Genomic DNA, 22,745 nt, shown 5'->3' on the forward strand with positions numbered 1-22,745 from the left:
TATAACTGATTCACTTTGTTATAAAGCAGAAACTAACACACCATTGTAAAGCAATTATACTCCAATAAAGATGTTTAAAAAAAAAAAGAAAGAAAGAAAAGTGGAGTAGCAATATTCATATCAGATAAAATAGACTTTAAAATAAAGAATGTTAGAAGAGACAAAGAAGGACACTACATAATGATCAAGGGATCAATCCAAGAAGAGGATATAACAATTATAAATATATATGCACCCAACATAGGAGCACCTCAATACATAAGGTGACTGCTAACAGCTATAAAAGAGGAAATGGACAGTAACACAATAATAGTGAGGGACTTTAACACCTCACTTACACCAATGGACAGATCATCCAAAATGAAAATAAATAAGGAAACAGAAGCTTTAAATGACACAATAGACCAGATAGATTTAATTGATATTTATAGGACATTCCATCCAAAAACAGCAGATTACACGTTCTTCTCAAGTGCACACGGAACATTCTCCAGGATAGATCACATCTTGGGTCACAAATCAAGCCTCAGTAAATTTAAGAAAATTGAAATGATATCAAGCATCTTTTTGGACCACAACTCTATGAGATTAGAAATGAATTACAGGGAAAAAAACGTAAAAATCACAAACACATGGAGGCTAAACAATACGTTACTAAATAACCAAGAGATCACTGAAGAAATCAAAGAGGAAATCAAAAAATACCTAGAGACAAATGACAATGAAAACACGATGATCCAAAACCTATGGGATGCAGCAAAAGCAGTTCTAAGAGGGAAGTTTATAGCTATACAAGCCTACCTCCAGAAACAAGAAAAATCTCAAGTAAACAATCTAACCTTACACCTAAAGGAACTAGAGAAGGAAGAACAAACAAAACCCAAAGTTAGCAGAAGAAAAGAAATCATAAAGATCAGAGCAGAAATAAATGAAATAGAAAGAAAGAAAACAATAGCAAAGATCAATAAAACTAAAAGCTGGTTCTTTGAGAAGATAAACAAAATTGATAAACCATTAGCCCAACTCATCAAGAAAAAGGGCGAGAGGACTCAAATCAATAAAATTAGAAATGAAAAAGGAGAAGTTACAACAGACACCGCAGAAATACAAAGCATCGTAAGAGACTACTACAAGCAACTCTATGCCAATAAAGTGGACAACCTGGAAGAAATGGACAAATTCTTAGAAAGCTATAAACTTCCAAGACTGAACCAGGAAGAAATAGAAAACATGAACAGACCAATCACAAGTAATGAAATTGAAACTGTGATTAAAAATCTTCCAACAAACAAAAGTCCAGGACCAGATGGCTTCACAGGTGAATTCTATCAAACATTTAGAGAAGAGCTAACACCCATCTTTCTCAAACTCTTCCAAAATATTGCAGAGGAAGGAACACTCCCAAACTCATTCTATGATGCCACCATCACCCTGATACCAAAACCAGACAAAGATAGTACAAAAAAAGAAAATTACAGACCAATATCACTGATGAATATAGATGCAAAAATCCTCAACAGGGGGGATTAACCAAGATGGCGGAGTAGAAGGACGTGCTCTCACTCCCTCTTGCGAGAGCACCAGAATCACAACTGGCTGCTGGACAATCATCGACAGGAAGACACTGGACTTCACCAAGGAGGATACCCCACGTCCAAGGACAGAGGAGAAGCCACAGTGAGACGGTAGGAGGGGCGCAATCAGAGTAAAATCAAATCCCATAACTGCTGGGTGGGTGACTCACAGACTGGCGAGCACTTATACCACAGAAGTCCACCCACTGGAGTGAACGTTCTGAGCCCCACGTCAGGCTTCCCAAACTGGGGGTCCGGCAACGGGAGGAGGAATTCATAGAGAATCAGACTTTGAAGCCTAGTGGGAATTGATTGCAGGACTTCGACAGGACTGGGGGAAACAGAGAACCCACTCTTGGAGGGCGTACACAAAATAGTGTGTGCATCGGGACCCAGGGGAAGGAGCAGTGACCCTGGGGGAGACTGAACCAGACATAACTGCTGGTGTTGGGGGGTCTCCTGCAGAGGCGGGGGCTGGCTCTGTTTCACCGTGGGGACAAGGACACTGGCAGCGGAGGTTCTGGGAAGTACTCCTTGGCGTGAGCCCTCCCAGAGTCTGCCATTAGCCCCACCAAAGAGCCCGGGTAGGCTCCAGTGTTGGGTTGCCTCAGGCAAAACAACCAACAGGGAGGGAACCCAGCCCCACCCAGCAACAGTCAAGTGGATTAAAGTTTTACAGAGCTCTGACCGCCACAGCAACAGTCAGCTCTACCCACCTCCAGAGCCTCCCATCAAGCCTCTTAGATAGCCTCAACCACCAGAGGGCAGACAGCAGAAGCAAGAAAAACTACACTCCTGCAGCCTGTGGAACAGAAACCACATTTACAGAAAGATAGACAAGATGAAAAGGCAGAGGGCTATATACCAGATGAAGGAACAAGAAAAAACCCCAGAAAAACAACTAAATGAAGTGGAGATAGGCAACCTTCCAGAAAAAGAATTCAGAATAATGATAGTGAAGATGATACAGGACCTTGGAATAAGAATGGAGGCAAAGATTGAGAAGATGCAAGAAATGATTAACAAAGACCTAGAAGAATTAAAGAACAAACAAACAGAGATGACCAATACAATAACTGAAATGAAAACTACACTAGAAGGAATCAAGAGTAGAATAACTGAGGCAGAAGAACAGATAAGTGACCTGGAAGACAGAATGGTGGAATTCACTGCTGCGGAACAGACTAAAGAAAAAAGAATGAAAAGAAATGAAGACAGCCTAAGAGACCTCTGGGACAACATTAAACGCAACAACATTCGCATTATAGGGGTCCCAGAAGGAGAAGAGAGAGAGAAAGGACCAGAGAAAATATTTGAAGAGATTATAGTCGAAAACTTCCCTAACATGGGAAAGGAAATAGCCACCCAAGTCCAGGAAGCGCAGAGAGTCCCATACAGGATAAACCCAAGGAGAAGCACGCCGAGACACATAGTAATCAAAGTGGCAAAAATTAAAGACAAAGAAAAATTATTGAAAGCAGCAAGGGAAAAACGACAAATAACATACAAGGGAACTCCCGTAAGGTTAACAGCTGATTTCTCAGCAGAAACTCTACAAGCCAGAAGGGAGTGGCATGATATACTTCAAGTGATGAAAGGGAAGAACCTACAACCAAGATTACTCTACCCGGCAAGGATCTCATTTAGATTTGATGGAGAAATCAAAAGCTTTACAGACAAGCAAAAGCTAAGAGAATTCAGCACCACCAAACCAGCTCTACAACAAATGTTAAAGGAACTTCTCTAAGTGGGAAACACAAGAGAAGAAAAGGACCTACAAAAACAAACCCAAAACAATTAAGAAAATGGTCATAGGAACATACATATCGATAATTACCTTAAACGTGAATGGATTAAATGCTCCAGCCAAAAGACACAGGCTTGCTGAATGGATACAAAAACAAGACCCATATATATGCTGTCTACAAGAGACCCACTTTAGACCTAGGGACACATACAGACTGAAAGTGAGGGGATGGAAAAAGATATTCCATGCAAATGGAAATCAAAAGAAAGCTGGAGTAGCTATACTCATATCAGATAAAATAGACTTTAAAATAAAGAATGTTACAAGAGACAAGGAAGGACACTACATAATGATCAAGGGATCAATCCAAGAAGAAGATATAACAATTATAAATATATATGCACCCAACATAGGAGCACCCCATTACATAAGGCAATTGCTAACAGCTATAAAAGAGGAAATTGATGGTAACACAATAATAGTGGGGGACTTTAACACCTCACTTACACCAATGGACAGATCATCCAAAATGAAAATAAATAAGGAAACAGAAGCTTTAAATGACACAATAGACCAGATAGATTTAATTGATATTTATAGGACATTCCATCCAAAAACAGCAGATTACACATTCTTCTCAAGTGTGCACGGAACATTCTCCAGGATAGATCACATCTTGGGTCACAAATCAAGCCTCAGTAAATTTAAGAAAATTGAAATCATATCAAGCATCTTTTCTGACCACAACGCTATGAGATTAGAAATGAATTACAGGGGAAAAAGCATAAAAAACACAAACACATGGAGGCTAAACAATACGTTACTAAATAACCAAGAGATTACTGAAGAAATCAAAGAGGAAATCAAAAAATACCTAGAGACAAATGACAATGAAAACACGACAACCCAAAACCTATGGGATGCTGCAAAAGCAGTTCTAAGAGGGAAGTTTATAGCTATACAAGCCTACCTAAAGAAACAAGAAAAATCTCAAGTAAACAATCTAACCTTACACCTAAAGAAACTAGAGAAAGAAGAACAAACAAAACCCAAAGTTAGCAGAAGGAAAGAAATCATAAAGATCAGAGCAGAAATAAATGAAATAGAAACAAAGAAAACAATAGCAAAGATCAATAAAACTAAAAGCTGGTTCTTTGAGAAGATAAACAAAATTGATAAGCCATTAGCCAGACTCATCAAGAAAAAGAGGGAGAGGACTCAAATCAATAAAATCAGAAATGAAAAAGGAGAAGTTACAACAGACACCGCAGAAATACAAAGCATCCTAAGAGACTACTACAAGCAACTTTATGCCAATAAAATGGACAACCTGGAAGAAATGGACAAATTCTTAGAAAGGTATAATCTTCCAAGACTGAACCAGGAAGAAGCAGAAAATATGAACAGACCAATCACAAGTAATGAAATTGAAACTGTGATTAAAAATCTTCCAACAAACAAAAGTCCAGGACCAGATGGCTTCACAGGTGAATTCTATCAAACATTTAGAGAAGAGCTAACACTTATCCTTCTCAAACTCTTCCAAAAAATTGCAGAGGAAGGAACACTCCCAAACTCATTCTATGAGGCCACCATCACCCTGATACCAAAACCAGACAAAGACACTACAAAAAAAGAAAATTACAGACCAATATCACCGATGAATATAGATGCAAAAATCCTCAACAAAATACTAGCAAACAGAATCCAACAACACATTAAAAGGATCATACACCACGATCAAGTGGGATTTATCCCAGGGATGCAAGGATTCTTCAATATACGCAAATCAATCAATGTGATACACCATATTAACAAATTGAAGAATAAAAACCATATGATCATCTCAATAGATGCAGAAAAAGCTTTTGACAAAATTCAACACCCATTTATGATAAAAACTCTCCAGAAAGTAGGCATAGAGGGAACCTACCTCAACATAATAAAGGCCATATATGACAAACCCACAGCAAACATCATTCTCAATGGTGAAAAACTGAAAGCATTTCCTCTAAGATCAGGAACGAGACAAGGATGTCCACTCTCACCACTATTATTCAACATAGTTCTGGAAGTCCTAGCCATGGCAATCAGAGAAGAAAAAGAAATAAAAGGAATACAAATTGGAAAAGAAGAAGTAAAACTGTCACTGTTTGCAGATGACATGATACTATACATAGAGAATCCTAAAACTGCCACCAGAAAACTGCTAGAGCTAATTAATGAATATGGTAAAGTTGCAGGATACAAAATTAATGCACAGAAATCTCTTGCATTCCTATACACTAATGATGAAAAATCTGAAAGAGAAATTATGGAAACACTCCCATTTACCATTGCAACAAAAAGAATAAAATACCTAGGAATAAACCTACCTAGGGAGACAAAAGACCTGTATGCAGAAAACTATAAGACACTGATGAAAGAAATTAAAGATGATACCAACAGATGGAGAGATATACCATGTTCTTGGATTGGAAGAATCAACATTGTGAAAATGACTATACTACCCAAAGCAATCTACAGATTCAATGCAATCCCTATCAAATTACCAATGGCATTTTTTATGGAGCTAGAAAAAATCATCTTAAAATTTGTATGGAGACACAAAAGACCCCGAATAGCCAAAGCAGTCTTGAGGGAAAAAAACGGAGCTGGAGGAATCAGACTCCCTGACTTCAGACTATACTACAAAGCTACAGTAATCAAGACAATATGGTACTGGCACAAAAACAGAAACATAGATCAATGGAACAAGATAGAAAGCCCAGAGATAAACCCACGCACCTATGGTCAACTAATCTATGACAAAGGAGGCAAAGATATATGATGGAGAAAAGACAGTCTCTTCAATAAGTGGTGCTGGGAAAACTGGACAGCTACATGTAAAAGAATGAAATTAGAATACTCCCTAACACCATACACAAAAATAAACTCAAAATGGATTACAGACCTAAATGTAAGACTGGACACTATAAAACTCTTAGAGGAAAACATAGGAAGAACACTCTTTGACATAAATCACAGCAAGATCTTTTTTGATCCACCTCCTAGAGTAATGGAAATAAAAACAAAAATAAACAAATGGGACCTAATGAAACTTCAAAGCTTTTGCACAGCAAAGGAAACCATAAACAAGACGAAAAGACAACCCTCAGAATGGGAGAAAATATTTGCAAACGAATCAACGGACAAAGGATTAATCTCCAAAATATATAAACAGCTCATTCAGCTCAATATTAAAGAAACAAACACCCCAATCCAAAAATGGGCAGAAGACCTAAATAGACATTTCTCCAAAGAAGACATACAGATGGCCAAGAAGCACACGAAAAGCTGCTCAACATCACTAATTATTAGAGAAATGCAAATCAAAACTACAATGAGGTATCACCTCACACCAATTAGAATGGGCATCATCAGAAAATCTACAAACAACAAATGCTGGAGAGGGTGTGGAGAAAAGGGAACCCTCTTGCACTGTTGGTGGGAATGTAAATTGATACAGCCACTATGGAGAACAATATGGAGGTTCCTTAAAAAACTAAAAATAGAATTACCATATGACCCAGCAATCCCACTACTGGGCATATACCCAGAGAAAACCGTAATTCAAAAAGACACATGCACCCGAATGTTCATTGCAGCACTATTTACAATAGCCAGGTCATGGAAGCAACCTAAATGCCCATCAACAGACGAATGGATAAAGAAGTTGTGGTACATATATACAATGGAATGTTACTCAGCCATAAAAAGGAACGAAATTGAGTCATTTGTTGAGACGTGGATGAATCTAGAGACTGTCATACAGAGTGAAGTAAGTCAGAAAGAGAAAAACAAATATTGTATATTAACGCATGTATGTGGAACCTAGAAAAATGGTACAGATGAGCCGGTTTGCAGGGCAGAAGTTGAGACACAGATGTAGAGAACAGACATATGGACACCAAGGGGGGAAAACTGCGGTGGGGTGGGGATAGTGGTGTGCTGAATTGGGCGATTGGGATTGACATGTATACACTGATGTGTATAAAATTGATGACTAATAAGAACCTGCAGTATAAACAAACAAACAAAACAACTAATACTAAACTTTCATTGGGTTATTTGTATGGAAATATGTTAATATAAATGTTTCAGACATTACATGAAATTTCTAAAAATCTTATATGTTCTGGTATAATGTTATAAGTCATAATCCTAGTTATTACTTTAAAATGTATATCTCAGAAATAACTAATTTTCTTGTCAACTGCATTATTATGAACTTTCATCAAATCTTTAACCGTGGTCATTTTTAAGTCTTTTGTCATTTACAGACAGTTCTGGGTGTACTCTGATGCTTTTGTAAATACGTTCCTATAAAAGGGTTTCATCTTCAGGAAATTCATGGAAAAGGCTCTGACAAGTACAGGTTTCTGGTACCTGACTGTACTGCTGAACTGAATGAATAAGCATTTTCAGAACTCTAATGAAAAACTGATGAGCTCATAAAAGTGCTAACAAAAGATCAAGATGAAAAAAAAAAATTAATTACATGGGACTGAGTGAACTGATGAGGATGAGTATAATTTTTGTGACTTTCTGGTTGAATTTAAAAAAAGAAAAAATCCCACAAGAACTCAGAGGCAAAGAATATACAAATCAATTTTCACTGCAAAGTAAAGGAGCTGTTGCAGTGGAGGATTACTGGACTGAATGTCAATATTATGACATAGTATGAGTGTGTTTCATGTTTGGTAATTGCAATCATTGTTGCTTTTGTTGTGGTCATCCATGTACAATGCTCGGTGTCAGTCTATTTATCTCTTGTAAAAATAAAATACAGTGTGTGTGAAAAAAGAAAAAGAAAAAAAAAAAAATCCTCAACAAAACACTAGCAAACAGAATGCAACAAGACATTAGAAGGATCATACACCATGATCAAGTGGGATTTATCCCAGGGATGCAAGGATTCTTCACTATATGCAAATCAATCAATGTGATACACCATATTAACAAATTGAAGAATACAAACCATGTACAAACCATATGATCATCTCAATAGATGCAGAAAAGGCTTTGGACAAAATTCAACACCATTTATGATAAAAACTCTCCGAAAGTGGGCATAGAGGGAACCTACCTCAACATAATAAAGGCCATATACGACAAACCCACAGCAAACATCATTCGCAATGGTGAAAAACGGAAAGCATTTCCTCTAAGATCAGGAACAAGACAAGGATGTCCACTCTCACCACTATTATTCAACATAGTTTTGGAAGTCCTAGCCATGGCAATCAGAGAAGAAAAAGAAATAAAAGGAATCCAAATCAGAAAAGAAGAAGTAAAACTGTCACTGTTTGCAGATGACATGATACTATACATAGAGAATCCTAAAAATGCCATCAGAAAACTACTAGAGCTAATCAATGAATTTGGTAAAGTTGCAGGATACAATATTAATGCACAGAAATCTCTCACATTCCTATACACTAATGATGAAAATCTGAAAGAGAAATTAAGGAAACTCTCCCATTTACCATTGCAACGAAAAGAATAAAATACCTAGGAATAAACCTACCTAGGGAGACAAAAGACCTGTATGCAGAAAACTATAAGACACTGATGAAAGAAATTAAAGATGATACCAACAGATGGAGAGATATACCATGTTCTTGGATTGGAAGAATCAATATTGTGAAAATGACTATACTACCCAAAGCAATCTACAGATTCAGTGCAATCCCTATCAAATTACCAATGGCATTTTTTACAGAACTAGAACAAAAAATCTTAAAATTTGTATGGAGACACAAAAGATCCAGAATAGCCAAAGCAGTCCTGAGGGAAAAAAACAGAGTGGGAGGAATCAGACTCCCTGACTTCAGACTACACTACAAAGCTGCAGTAATCAAGACAATATGGTACTGGCACAAAAACAGAAACATAGATCAATGGAACAAGATAGAAAGCCCAGAGATAAACCCAAGCACCTATGGTCAACTAATCTATGACAAAGGAGGCAAGGATATACAATGGAGAAAAGACAGTCTCTTCAATAAGTGGTGCTGGGAAAACGGGACAGCTATATGTAAAAGAATGAAATTAGAACACTCCCTAACACCATACACAAAAATAAACTCAAAATGGATTCAAGACCTAAATTTAAGACCAGACACTATAAAACTCTTAGAGGAAAACCTAGGAAGAACCCTCTTTGACATAAATCACAGCAAGATCTTTTTTGATCCACCTCCTAGAGGAATGGAAATAAAAACAAAAATAAACAAATGGGACCTAATGAAACTTCAAAGCTTTTGCATAGCAAAGGAGACCGTAAACAAGACGAAAAGACAACCCTCAGAATGGGAAAAAATATTTGCAAACGAGTCAACGGACAAAGGATTAATCTCCAAAATATATAAACAGCTCATGCAGCTCAATATTAAAGAAACAGACAACCCAATCCAAAAATGGGCAGAAGACCTAAATAGACATTTCTCCAACGAAGACATACAGATGGCCAAGAAGCACATGAAAAGCTGCTCAACATCACTAATTATTAGAGAAATGCAAATCAAAACTACAATGAGGTATCACCTCACACCGGTCAGAATGGCCATCATCAGAAAATCTACAAACAACAAATGCTGGAGAGGGTGTGGAGAAAAGGGAACCCTCTTGCACTGTTGGTGGGAATGTAAATGGATACAGCCACTATGGAGAACAGTATGGAGGTTCCTTAAAAATCTAAAAATAGAATTACCATATGATCCAGCAATCCCACTACTGGGCATATACCCAGAGAAAACCATAATTCAAAAAGACACATGCAGGGCTTCCCTGGTGGCGCAGTGGTTGAGAATCTGCCTGCCAATGCAGGGGACACGGGTTCGAGCCCTGGTCTGGGAAGATCCCACATGCCGCGGAGCGACTAGGCCTGTGAGCCACAACTACTGAGCCTGCGCGTCTGGAGCCTGTGCTCCGCAACAAGAGAGGCTGCGATAGTGAGAGGCCCGCGCACCGTGATGAAGAGTGGCCCCCACTTGCCACAACTAGAGAAAGCCCTTGCAAAAAAAAAAAAAAAAAAAAAGACACATGCATCCCAATGTTCATAGCAGCTCTATTTACAATAGCCAGGTCATGGAAGCAACCTAAATGCCCATTGACAGGTGAATGGATAAAGAAGATGTGGTACATATATACAGTGGAATATAACTCAGCCATAAAAAGGAACGAAATTGGGTCATTTGTTGAGACGTGGATGGATCTAGAGACTGTCATACAGAGTGAAGTAAGTCAGAAAGAGAAAAACAAATATCGTATATTAACGCATGTATGTGGAACCTAGAAAAATGGTACAGATGAACTGGTTTGCAGGGCAGAAGTTGAGACACAGATGTAGAGAACAAACGTATGGACACCAAGGGGGGAAAGCCGCGGAGGGGTGGGGATGGTGGTGTGATGAATTGGGCGATTGGGATTGACATGTATACACTGATGTGTATAAAATTGATGACTAATAAGAACCTGTTGTATAAAAAAATAGATAAAATAAAATTCAAAAATTAAAAAAAAAGAAGCAATAGAAACAAAAACACAGAGACATAAAGTATGATAGTAAAACTATGACCAAAATACTAGCTATGTTAATGAATGGCCATAGCGAACTACTAAAAAGAAAAGATTGTAAGGTTGGGGAACAAGACAAAACTCCCACCGTATGGCATATTTAAGAGATATCCCCAAAGCAAAGTAATTCAACAATGTTGAAAAAATAAGAAAGGTAAATACATATCAAGTAAGGGCTACATCAAACTAAGCAGTACAGTAACCTTAATATGAGGCAAGTAAGGTTGAATTCAGGGCAAACGACATTAAGTGAGACAAAGAACACTTTATAACAATAAAGAATATAATCCACAATTGAAGATCGAACACACCAAATAACAGCACCAAAATTCAAAGCAAAAGCTACAGGAAATACAGGAAAGGTCAGACAGATACACAGTAGAGGCAGATGATTTTAATTCACCTCTTTCAGCTCATGACAGATCAATGGACCGAATTAAGTAAAGACATAGAAAAACCAAAATTGCATAAGTAATGACATTTAATTGATGTATATGTATTTCTAAAAATTGCCCATATATTAGGCCACAAATAAAACCTCACCAAAAAAGCAGACATAATACAGAACCTGGTAACACAGAAGAAAAACTAGAAATTAATCACAAAATTATGGATCACAAAATCCTATCACTTGGACATTTTTGAAAACTCTTTTTTAAACAACTCGGATCAAAAAAGAGACCTATATAGAAATTGTAGAGTATCTAGAAAACAAGAATATCAAAAAACATTCCATATATTGGAACCTGTGGGATCCCGTTAAAGTAGAGCTCAGAGGAAGTCATGGCTGGTGTACTTATATTAGTAAATGAAAAAGAGTGAAAATATACAAATTAAGCATAATAAAATAGAAAAATGAAAGATCTAATCAGCACAGCTGCCGGGGAGCCCAATACGCCACTCCGCGTCCTGCCCCATCTGTCCCCTGGAGTCGCCGCCTGCCGTGACTGCGCCATGACCACCCAGCAAATAGTCCTCCAGGGCCGGGGACCGTGGGGCTTCTGCCTTGTGGGGGGGAAGGACTTCGAGCAGCCTCTCACCATCTCCCGGGTCACTCCCGGAAGCAAGGCTGCTATAGCTAATTTATGTGTTGGAGATGTAATCACAGCCATCGATGGGGAAAATACCAGCAACATGACGCACCTGGAAGCTCAGGACAAAATCAAGGGCTGCACAGACAACATGACTCTCACAGTAACCAGATCGGAACAGAAAATCTGGTCTCCTCTGGTGACAGAGGAAGGGAAACATCATCCATACAAGATGAATTTAGCCTCTGAACCACAAGAGGTCCTACACATAGGAAGCGCCCACAACCAGAGCGCCCTGCCTCTTACCGCCTCACCTGCCTCCACTTCTGCCCCCAGGGTCACCACAAACCAGTACAACAACCCAGCTGGCCTCTACTCCTCTGAAAACATCTCCAACTTCAACAGTGCCTTGGAGTCAACGACGGCAGCCAGTGGGCAGGAGACGAATGGCAGAGCATTAGACCATTCTCAGCTTCCAAGCGGACTCGTCATTGATAAAAATCTGACGTTTACAAGATGCCTCAGGAGAAACAAGAGTTAAATGAGCCTCCGAAACAGTCCACTTCATTCCTGGTTTTGCAGGAAATCCTGGAGTCTGAGGAGAAAGGGGATCCCAACAAGCCCTCAGGATTCAGAAGAGTTAAGGCTCCAGTCACCAAAGTGGCTGCATAGATTGGAAATGCCCAGAAGCTGCCCATGTGTGACAAATGTGGTACCGGCATTGTCGGCATGTTTGTGAAGCGGCGGGACCGTCACCGCCACCCTGAGTGTTATGTGTGCACCGAGTGTGGCAACAACCTGAAACAAAAGGGCCATTTCTTTGTGGAGGATCAGATCTACTGTGAAAAGCACGCCCGGGAGCGGGTCACTCCACCCGAGGGCTACGATGTGATCACCGTGTTCCCTAAGTGAGCCGGCATCTCTGCGGGTCACTCCACCCGAGGGCTACGATGTGATCACCGTGTTCCCTAAGTGAGCCGGCAGCTCTGCACCCAACACTGCTCTCCAGCGAGCCCCTGCTGCATCTTGTCCTCTGAAAGCTCTGGCCTCTCTTTCCTTGAAAGTTCTCGCTTACTCTGGTTTTATCCCTGCTCGTTAGCTAACTGACTCACGCTGGCTGTGTGATGCCCGCTTTTATAATTAACAGAAGATGGTTTTGTTTCAGTGTCCCCTTACCAGCATCACTGTGTCTTCTCTTCTCCTCCATTCATCTCTGCTGCAAATGGACATCAGCCAAATTTGAACCAAACTGAATTTAATATGTCTGACAATGATTTTTTTACTCAATAAATTAATAGACTTCAAAACAAAAAACAAGATCTAATCAAAAAACAGAACAGGGCCTCTCACGGTGCCGACTGCAAGCAGCTCTGTGGCCCACACGGGACATTTCTTAGGGAAATTGCTTTATCCTTGTGCACACCATGCCAACTTTGGAGCTGTTGAAAGACACCTGTAACATATTTGAAAGCAGCGGCCAAGCAGCAGCCCCAGAGGAGACCATGCTGGGTCGTGGAGGGCACGGTGCTTTCCCTTCTGGCCTCGAGGCCTCTGCCCCATCAGTGGCAGGCGGGGGCCTCAAAAGCTGCCCACCCTGGCGATGGTGGAGTGGACACACAGCAGCCCTTTGCTGCTCCCCCAAGACAGGACCCAGAGTGGAGTGCTCATGTCCATTAATGGCCATCCACTAAGGAAAATTAGTGACAGCACAATATAACGAAGGGCAGGGTTTGAATCCCTTCCTGTCCATTGGGCCCTGGCAAGGGCTTACGCTCTCTGAGACTCATCTGAAAAGTGCTCTAACTATGTTAGAGCTTGCCTGTCTTTGCAAGGATCAGGGGAGATATCTGTAAAGTCTGAAATGGCACAGGGCACCTGGGAGGCACCAAGTCAATGTTAAGTGCTCCTTTAAACTGTGTATGTCCTCCGACATTGCCATTTCAGCACCTGAATGCATCCTAAAGAAACACCAGGGCGTGCACTAGGATTCAGCTACAGAAGCAAAGGGCAGCGTGGTTCATAGAACCGAAAGGTGGAGATCAATGTAAATGCTCACAATAGGAGGCTATAACTTTTTCATGGGGTCCCCAGCTTCCAGCCAGATCTACTCTGCCTGCCCCCAGCTGGAACGTTGCCTCTGCAGTCCTCGCCCCAGAGACGTTCCAGCTCCTCCGGTCTCCTGCAACTGTGACTGAACTAACAAGTGAATAAAAGATGGGCTAAGCAACTTGGTTTTACTCCCCATGGAACCTGTCAAAGGCAGTGGTCAGGATCAGAAGCCAGAGCTGGGAGACAGGGAGTTACTAATGCAGATTCCCAGCCCCTAAACCGGGGTCACAGGTCAATCTTCATGTCTTTGTCCAGGCAGTTGGGACCCCCAGTCCTTCCTTCCTCACCTCCCCAATCCAGCCTGAGAGCCCCACCTCCTCCAGGAAGCCCGCCCCGATCCCCCAGGGCCTCTAGGTGCCTGCCCCACACTTCTGTCACCCCTGAGCCAGCCACAACTTTCTGGTCCACTGATCTGCGTTTTTCTACCTTGAGGGGCATTCCTCTGGAGACAGGAAGCTCTCCCCTGGGCTTCTTCACCACCCCCCACCCAACCCCACCTAGCACATATACAAACAAGCACGGTGCTTTGGAAGACAGGGCAGAATACATGTATGGGTGTGAAGAGGAGATTCTGGGCTTCAGCAAGTTCTCACGTTCTGCTCTCTCTAGAGGATTCAGCAGGGAAAGGGCCGGGGCTGGAGTCAGGAGATGAGAGCGGGTCCCAGTTCTCCACTAACACAGTCACTGCCTCTGAGCCGCTGACCCTGGGCTGTATCCAGTCTGCCCCTTGTTATACACTGCTGTGCACCCTTCCTGCTCCCAGCCTCATTTATTCTTTCAACAAACACTTGGTGGATGGCTGTCATGTGCCAGGCTCTGTGAGGCTGAGAGCTAGGGACACGCAGCCGTGGCCAAGTCAGGCTCAGACCCTGCCCTCTCTCTCCAGACAGAGGGAGCGGGTACTGGTCACCTTTCTCCTCCTGTCTCCACCATAGCTCGTGGTGCTGGGCCAGGCACAGAGGAGATACCACAGAGTCTAACTTCCTGGTAGGAATAACATTGTCTCTCAACCCAGCAAGCAGAGAGCATACTGAACAATGCCTCCATCACATTTCCTCAAACCAAACTTAATTTCTTAGGCCATGCTTGGATGGGGATGCTTAATGACATTATCCGGAAGGATCCGCCCCAGGGCTTCAGTGATGGCTGAGCAAGAAAACAAAAGCTCAGATTGCCAATTGCCCTTCCCAGGACGCTGGTGGGTATTGCAACCTGACAGGGGAAATGAGGAGACACGAAGCGTGGATGTCGCACTTCTTAAGGAGCCTCAACGGTTTGCAAGGTGTGACACTCAGTCTTCAGAGGCCCAGGACCCAAAATCCCATTCTCGAAGTCTTGTCTGCTGGACTCAGCCAGGCACGGGGTCTGCCAGGAGACAGGACTGCCGCAGGATTGATAATGACTGGGTGAAATGCCCTCCGCTCAATGCGGCCTGTGGCTTTGGACTTGCTGGGGTAGGGGTTGGGGGCGGATTTCATTCCTTCATTTAACCAGCAGTAACGATGCCTCCCTGGGGATCTGAGGCTACAGGAAAGTGTAAGACCCGATCGCTTCCCTCCTGGGAGAGCTCACGCCAAAGGGGTCAGACCCAGCGACAGGTCTGAATAATGACAAGGACTGTAAAAAGCAGTGCACTTTGATACCACTTGAATTCCTATAATAGACTGCATATTGGTTTCAAATATATACGACACCACTTGTAAAAATGCAAAGCTGATCTAATGACGCTCCCTGCTTAAAATCCTCCACAGGCTCTCCACAGCTTTCAGGATAAAGTACAAACTCCTAGCCCTAACCCTCTCCAAATGCTCCCTGATGCTTCCCTGGCCCATCTCCCTCTGTGAAGCCCTTCACGGCATCCCCACTAACCTGCGTGTCCTGACCCTCTGCTGCCTTCACCCCTTCCCCCTCCCTTGCACACCCCTCCACATACACACACCTGGGGAATTCATTCTACTCGGGTATCAGTGCCCCTGGGGAGCTCCCCATCCCGTGCCCTCAGAGCCCCTGCACCTGTCTCCATCACAGACTTATCATGAGGGGCCCTAACGTCTCCTCAGCTGCCTCCCTCCCACCAGATGGGGGACAATGCAAGATCAGGGGCTGGGTCTCCTCACCGGAGTCCCCAGGACTCTGCAGGGCTCTGGCTCAGAGAAAGTGGTGGATGCACAAGCACGAGCAAAGAAATAAAAGCAACCTGCCACTTTAGAAAGAACCTCCACCGAGGCATGACTGGGAGAGCAGAGCTCCCTGAGCTCCGGCAAGTCATTTACATTTTCAGCCCTCAATTTTCACCTCTGTGCAATGGTGCCAACGGTACCCACTTGGACCTGGTTCGGCTGGGATGTTTCTAAGATTTTCTTAGTGCAAATATTAAGTAGAGAGGCTATTCTACTAAAAGATGCTGATTCAGAATGAACCTGTCAATGGTGAATGAGCTAAAGAACCTCCAAGCTTTTATTCACAGGCGTCCATTAACTTTTCTCTCTGTACACATGCATGGAGCTCGCACGACACTGGGCTGGGCAGGCCCTTTCTTCCCCGGAGAGCCATCTGTCCAGCTCCAGGTGGAACCATCTCACGCCCATCTTCCTGGAGTGTGAATCAATGAGGCTTCCCCGTGCCTCTTCTTCTTGTGGGGTTTCCATGGGAATCTTCCCACGCGTGACTGAGCCAGGAGCCCCCAGGGCGGAAGCTCAGGCTGTCAGCCAGCAAGGAACGCAGGGGATGGGATGAAGGAGGTGTGCCGGACGGTGACCAAGCCAGCGTGCTCTGCCAGGTCATTTGAAAGAGGCACACCTCCAAGGCAGGAAGGCCAGAGGCCCTGTTTCCACGTGCATTCCTGGCGGGTCTGGTCATCACTCCAGCTGCCCCTGTGCCCTGTGCCCCAAGCACACGTGGGTAGTTCTGCAGGACAGCTGGCCTCTGTGAGACCCAGCATGGCTCAGGCTGGAGCAGAGCTAGGAGAAAGGGGCCAGGGTGGGTGCTGCATGACGGGATCCTCTTGGATCAACTTCTTTGAAGAAAACACAATGATCTTCATGTCTGGCCCATCATTTATCTCATGAGCCGAACTTTGCCCACTTAGTATAACTGGTTGCCTGAAAACTCCGGATGCCTGAATGAAAAGGGAAACTCAGGCTTGGTCTAGGAGATCATAGTAGGAACCTGCTGGGATTTCTGAAGGTCCCTCTGTTAAGCTTCAGCTGTCTCTGGGAGCATTTTTGAGATACCGGGGTGGGGGAGGGGCGGGGGGGGCGTTGTTGGAGAGGAAGAGGCGATGGAGAGGAAGTGGGGAAACAGGGAGACCCAGAGAGAGAGAGGAGAGGGAGGGAGCCCCAGGGAGCAGAGAGCCACTCTGGCCCCGGGAATCTGTGTGACCTGCGGGAATCTGTGTGACTTGCGCATCTCACAGAATGTGGCTGACAGGTGAGAGGTCTCTGCGGACTCAGCCCCACTAGTTTCTGGAGAAGTCAGAGCTCCAGGCTCACTCATAAGTGACTTTTCACAGCACTGAAAGCCAGGTGGGGTACTTGGGAACTGCTCTGGGCCTCTCCCTCTGCACACACCAGCACATGGAGGTGTAGAGCTCGGGGCAGTCTCCTGCCACCTCTCGGCTCTGAGGTCCACCTGGCTGGCCTCATAAACGGGGCACACCCACTGCCGCATCTTCAGTGCCTGCTGCTCCCTCCCTGCATGCATCTTCTCTTACGACCGGCACTTCCAGCCCTCTGTGGATCCTCGCAAACTGAGTCTCCAGCCCCGCTTTCTCTCCTCAGCACCAGACCCACCTATCCCAAGGCCTCTGGCCACACCAGACGAGGGGCTCCTTCAAACGACCTTGTAAAGCCAGCTGGTCTCTTTCCCCTTGGACACGCCCACCCACTCTAGATATCAGACATGGGGTTTCGGGGGCCACTGGCACCTCAGAATCTACACACCCAGGACTGAAAGCAGCCTCTTCCCTCTCCGGCAAACCAGGTTCCTCTCTTGTCCCCATTTCTGCCATGGATCCCCCTGTCTCTCAGTCTCCCTCAATGCTTTCAGCTCTCCCTCAATTCAGATCTTGCCTGGATTACTACAATGGTCTCCCAGTGGGGCTCCCTGACTCCAGTCTGTGGCCCCCAAACCACCCTCCATGCTGCCACAGGGTAAATCTGACCAAGGCACACACACACCTTTTGTTCAGCTCTCCAGGTGGCTTCTCCAGGGAGAAGCCGCACCCCTTAGCTTGGCATATAAGAGTCCTTAAGACCTATTCTTGCTTACTTCTCCCACGCCTAGTCTCCCAGCACGGCCCCCATCAGACCAGTCATAGCAGACTGCCCTGAGAGACCACATCCTGCCCATACCTTGGCCTCCGGGGGCCTTCCCACCTTCCCTTGCCTGGCTGACAGTCATTCATTCTCCTCCCACCCGCATGCGGGGCCGGGCACCCTCTGTGGCGTCCCTCCATCCCCCTTCGGCCTCGTCCTGCATCCACAGCTGTCTTCTGCACCCCGTGCTACATTTCTTGCTGGCGAGGCCAGCACCCAGCCAGCCTCTATCTCCTACCAGCACCGTACCGGCACCTGCTACCTCTGTCTGCATTAGAAAGCACTTCTCAGACTGAAGAAGAAACTTCCACTCCACACCTCTTGTATAGTTTGCATTTTTAACAACAAACATTTTTCTTTCGTAACTTTTCTTTCATTTTTCTTTCATAACATTTTAAATGCGGGTTAACTCAATATGTGTAGCAAAAAATCACATGCAATCAACACTGCCCTGGAAAGTTCTTCTGAAGTAGGTTCATGATACCCAATTTGGGTCTGCCATCCTCTTTCCCAAAGGGTTCAGCACAGACAACTCTTTTTCCTCCAGCTTCAGAACGGATACAGCCAGTGAGACTTATTTACGGACCACGTTTTATTTAAAATATTTTATTTAAAATGGGGACTTCCCTGATGGTCCAGTGGTTAAGACTCTGTGCTTCCACTGCAGGGGGCGTGGGATCCCGCATGCCGCGCGACACGGCCAAAAAAAAAACAAGAAACAAAATAAAATGTGTTGCTGTTTTATTTAATTTTTTTGTTGTTGATCTTTCTTGCCAAGTATGTTTGGTTATGTTCACATAAGTTAAGTGCATGTATTTATGTACTTATTTTTTTAAATGACTCAGGCTGAGACTTCTGGTAGCTTTGCTCCAGGTACCTTCACACCCCCTGATCTTCTGCACCGAGTGGTCTGTTCTACCTGCCGGGCTGCCTGGGACCCTTCATTCCTGTCGCAATAGAGAAGGGGCCTTTCAAGAACCTGGCTATGTTACAACAGGTCAGGCAACTCGGGGAGAATCAATGAGCCCCCATATGGTGAATGGTACTAGGTCTTTTCCCAGAGGGATGGGGAACTCTGCACTGGCCCAGGTTTGGCCACTTTCTGGAGTAGAAGCAAAGCCTCCCAAGGACAGGCCTGTCTAAATGAGGAGAAGGAGCCAGTCTTAAAAAAGCCATGGGAAAAAGTCGTTGGAGTGTTGGAGCAAAACCACAAAGGCCAGGGGGTGGAGGGTAATGAGAGAGGCAAACAGTGAGAAAGGGGTGAAGGGAGCAGTAACCAGACCCGGAGGGCCCTGGGGGCACCTAGATTTTACACCCTGGCAACCTCAAGGACTTTCTAAGACTGGGAGGGATTTGATCTATTTTATATTTTTAAAAGATGTTTCTGATAAATTATTATTATTTGCTAATCTGATATGTGAAAAATTGTATCTTATTGCAGTTTTAACTTACATTTTTCTTACTGAGTGAGGTAGAGCAGCTTGTCTTATGTTTGTTATTTCAATTTTATTTTGTGCATGTGAACTGTTAATGGTCTTTGTCTGTTTTTGCTCTTTTTCTTCTTGACTTGAGAACATTTTTACACATTAAAGAGATGAGCCCTTTGTGACAGGAGTGACGATTCTCTCCCCAGTTTGTCATATGTCTTTTGTCATATGTCCTTTAACTGTTTCTGGTGATGTCTCTGTAGATTTTCTTTTTATATAATTGAGTTTATCAGTCTCTGAAATAAAATAGAAATACAGACTGGAGAGATATTTGAGTGGAATGGCCAGCAAGTTGAATTTTGTTTCCTGTTTGCCAAAAGTGGCTTAAATTCCTTTTATTAGTACTTTTAAAGGAAGTTTAAAAAATGGAATCAGAGGGTATATATCTCAAGAGGATTATGCCCTTGTGTCAAGCATGTTCATATCATGCTACTGACACTGTCTTTCTACAAACTCCATTAATCAGTAGCACTTTTTGAAAAATGAAGGTGTGGGAGATGAGGAGGGATTCCCCCATCAGCCTCAGTGACAGAGGCTGCAGGATTTTGTTGGAGGATAGAGGCACCAAGGTGGGAAAACAGAGGGAGAGACGGGAGAGGGGAGAGACGTAGTGCACTGATGCTTCTTCCCTCGGTGCGATGACCTCCTGGAAGGGGGGAGGGGCAGCTCCTGGATTCTCCTTTTAATAGCGTTTTTCTGAGGCTCAGGCACGCCTTCCTGATTTATGCTCATCGATTGCAGGGGGACAGAAGGTGCATGGAGGAGGGAGGCTCAGATTCCTAGAGAGGAGAGAACTCCTACCTTCACCCCCCAAACTCCCCCAGGAGGAGGATGGGGCAGACGAGGAAACTGAGCTGGGAGAGATGACAGTACTTGCCCAAGGTCACACCGTGGGCTGGTGGTGGAGGCGGAATTCGAACTCAAGCCTTACTCCAGAGCCGAGAGCTCCCCACCTCCTAGCGCTGGCGGCCCAGAAGTGCCCTCCTCTCCTTTCCAGTCCGCAACAGCCCACGCTCCGCCATCCGGGAGGCGGGAGCAGCCACTCCCCCCCGCTTCTCCCGCCAGGGAGAGGTCCTGGGCTCGCGTCCCCTCCTGGCTCCGAGCCCGTGGCGCGTCTTGCGCTACCCGGGCGGACACATTTACCGCGCTCCAAGCTCTGGCCTCCTCCCTCCTTCCCAGACCCCACCCCCACCCCCTGCCCGTGACTCACGCAGCACGCGACCCCCTCCCTTCCTAAGCATCGCCAAGTTTGTCTCCAAGCGAGGCCAGGAACTGGCCCCAAGCAGCGACCGGACCGGGCGACAAGCCTCACTATCCAGCGTCAAGAGTAAACGATAACAGCCACCACTTCACCAGCGCCCACTGCGTGCCGGGCGCTTGATTTCCACCGCTCCGAACCCCCCCCCCCACCAACCCAGATGAACAGACCCCTGGAAATTACTGTCCCCAATACATACACGAGAGAGCTGCTGCAGCTCTGGAAAGTTGGATAACACGCTTGGGCTCACACAGCTAATAATAATGCTGGCTAACATTTGATCGAGTATTTCCTATGTGCCAGGCACAGGTCCACGTACATTACGAGGACCACCCCACAGATCCTACCAATAGCCCTATTAAAAGGGTACCATTATCATCCCCATCCTATGGATGAGGAAATCGAGGTTTGGCGCCTTGCCCAAGGTCACCCAGCCAGTGAATGACAGATCATGGACCCAAACCCAGGCAGGGTGACTGGGGGGAGGGGGTAGTTTTTTGTGCTGTCTCCATTACGCAGAAAAGCAGCGGGCTTCGAACCTATGGCACCAGGGGCCGGCCCTCAACGCCCCAAGGCTGTGCGCAAACCAACCAGGTCGGCCTGCCACAGCCCGCAGAGAGGAATTCCCGGGGACCTGGACGGGACCCACGCCAGGAGCGCCGGCTGTGGCGAGTGCCGGCCCGCACGAGGTACGCGCGGCCAGATCTCGGCTCCCGCGCGCCCCTCACCAGAAGATGGAGAATACTCACCATAAAAGAGAGGGCAAGCGCCTGCCCTGGAGGAATCGCCAGCGCTGGCAGGTCCTGGACTGCCGGGGGAGGCGTCTGCAGCCGCTGCCGCCCACTCAGGGGCGCCCGAGCGACCCCGAAGATGCCGGCTGGCTCCCCCGGGCCAGGGGCGCGTCCTCACGGCCCGTGCCCAGGAGCAGCGCCCCCTCTGCCCAGCAGGGTGGCCTGGAGTTGGAGCTTTCTTGGGAAGTTGGCGCTCCGGCGCGGCGGGAGGGCGCAGGAGGCTGGGTGGGAGTGGGGAAGCGCCTTTCTGCGCGGATCCCGGGGGCGCGCCAAGGCCCGCGCTCCAGCGGTTTCTAAGCTCCGCGCCAGCCCCGGAGGGCGGCGAGTCCTGAGCTCAGGGCGCACGGGCCGCGCCTCGGCCTCCGGCCCCTGGCGCGCCCTGCGACTTCCCCCGCGCCCTGGGCGCACGCATTGGTGGTTGGAGCTGGGGCCCGGGACCGGGCTACGGTGCGCTCATCGCCCTCCCCAGGGGCTGGGCGCCTTTGTGCGCGGGGCGCGTCGGCCGCCGCGGCCAGCTCTGGATGCTGCAGCCGCCGCCGCCTCCCCCTCTTCCTCCGCCGCCGCCCGCTCCCCGCCTTCCCGGCCGGCCCGGAGGCTGCAGCTGAAAGCCGATCCGGCTGAGCTCATCCCTGAAGGCCACTAATCCAATAGCCGCGGAAGGCGCGGCCGCCGGGAACGCCCCTTCCCCCACCATCCCGCGCCCCGGCCCGTCCCAGCTCGGGCCGCTGCCGGCGCCGCCACCTTCCCGAGGCCACCAGCTGGCGGGAGAGGGAAGTGGAGCCCGCGCCCGCGTCCCCGTGCGGAGTCGGCGC

General features: G+C 45.7%; 1 protein-coding gene and 1 pseudogene across 1 annotated transcript in view; one reads left to right on the forward strand and one right to left on the reverse strand.

Annotated features, from left to right (window-relative positions):
* The window catches only part of SPSB4 (splA/ryanodine receptor domain and SOCS box containing 4), a 97,219-nt gene extending 74,721 nt beyond the window's left edge, over positions 1-22,498 (reverse strand). The window contains exon 1 of the mRNA XM_061193624.1: positions 21,892-22,498. The gene's annotated coding sequence lies outside the window, so the exon portion shown is untranslated. The remainder of the gene's footprint in view (positions 1-21,891) is intronic.
* On the forward strand, positions 11,896-12,884 carry LOC133093673 (PDZ and LIM domain protein 1-like; annotated as a pseudogene).
* Positions 22,499-22,745: the final 247 nt, after the last annotated feature.

This window comes from Eubalaena glacialis, chromosome 6 (assembly GCF_028564815.1).
Source record: "Eubalaena glacialis isolate mEubGla1 chromosome 6, mEubGla1.1.hap2.+ XY, whole genome shotgun sequence".
Lineage (NCBI taxonomy): Eukaryota > Metazoa > Chordata > Mammalia > Artiodactyla > Balaenidae > Eubalaena > Eubalaena glacialis.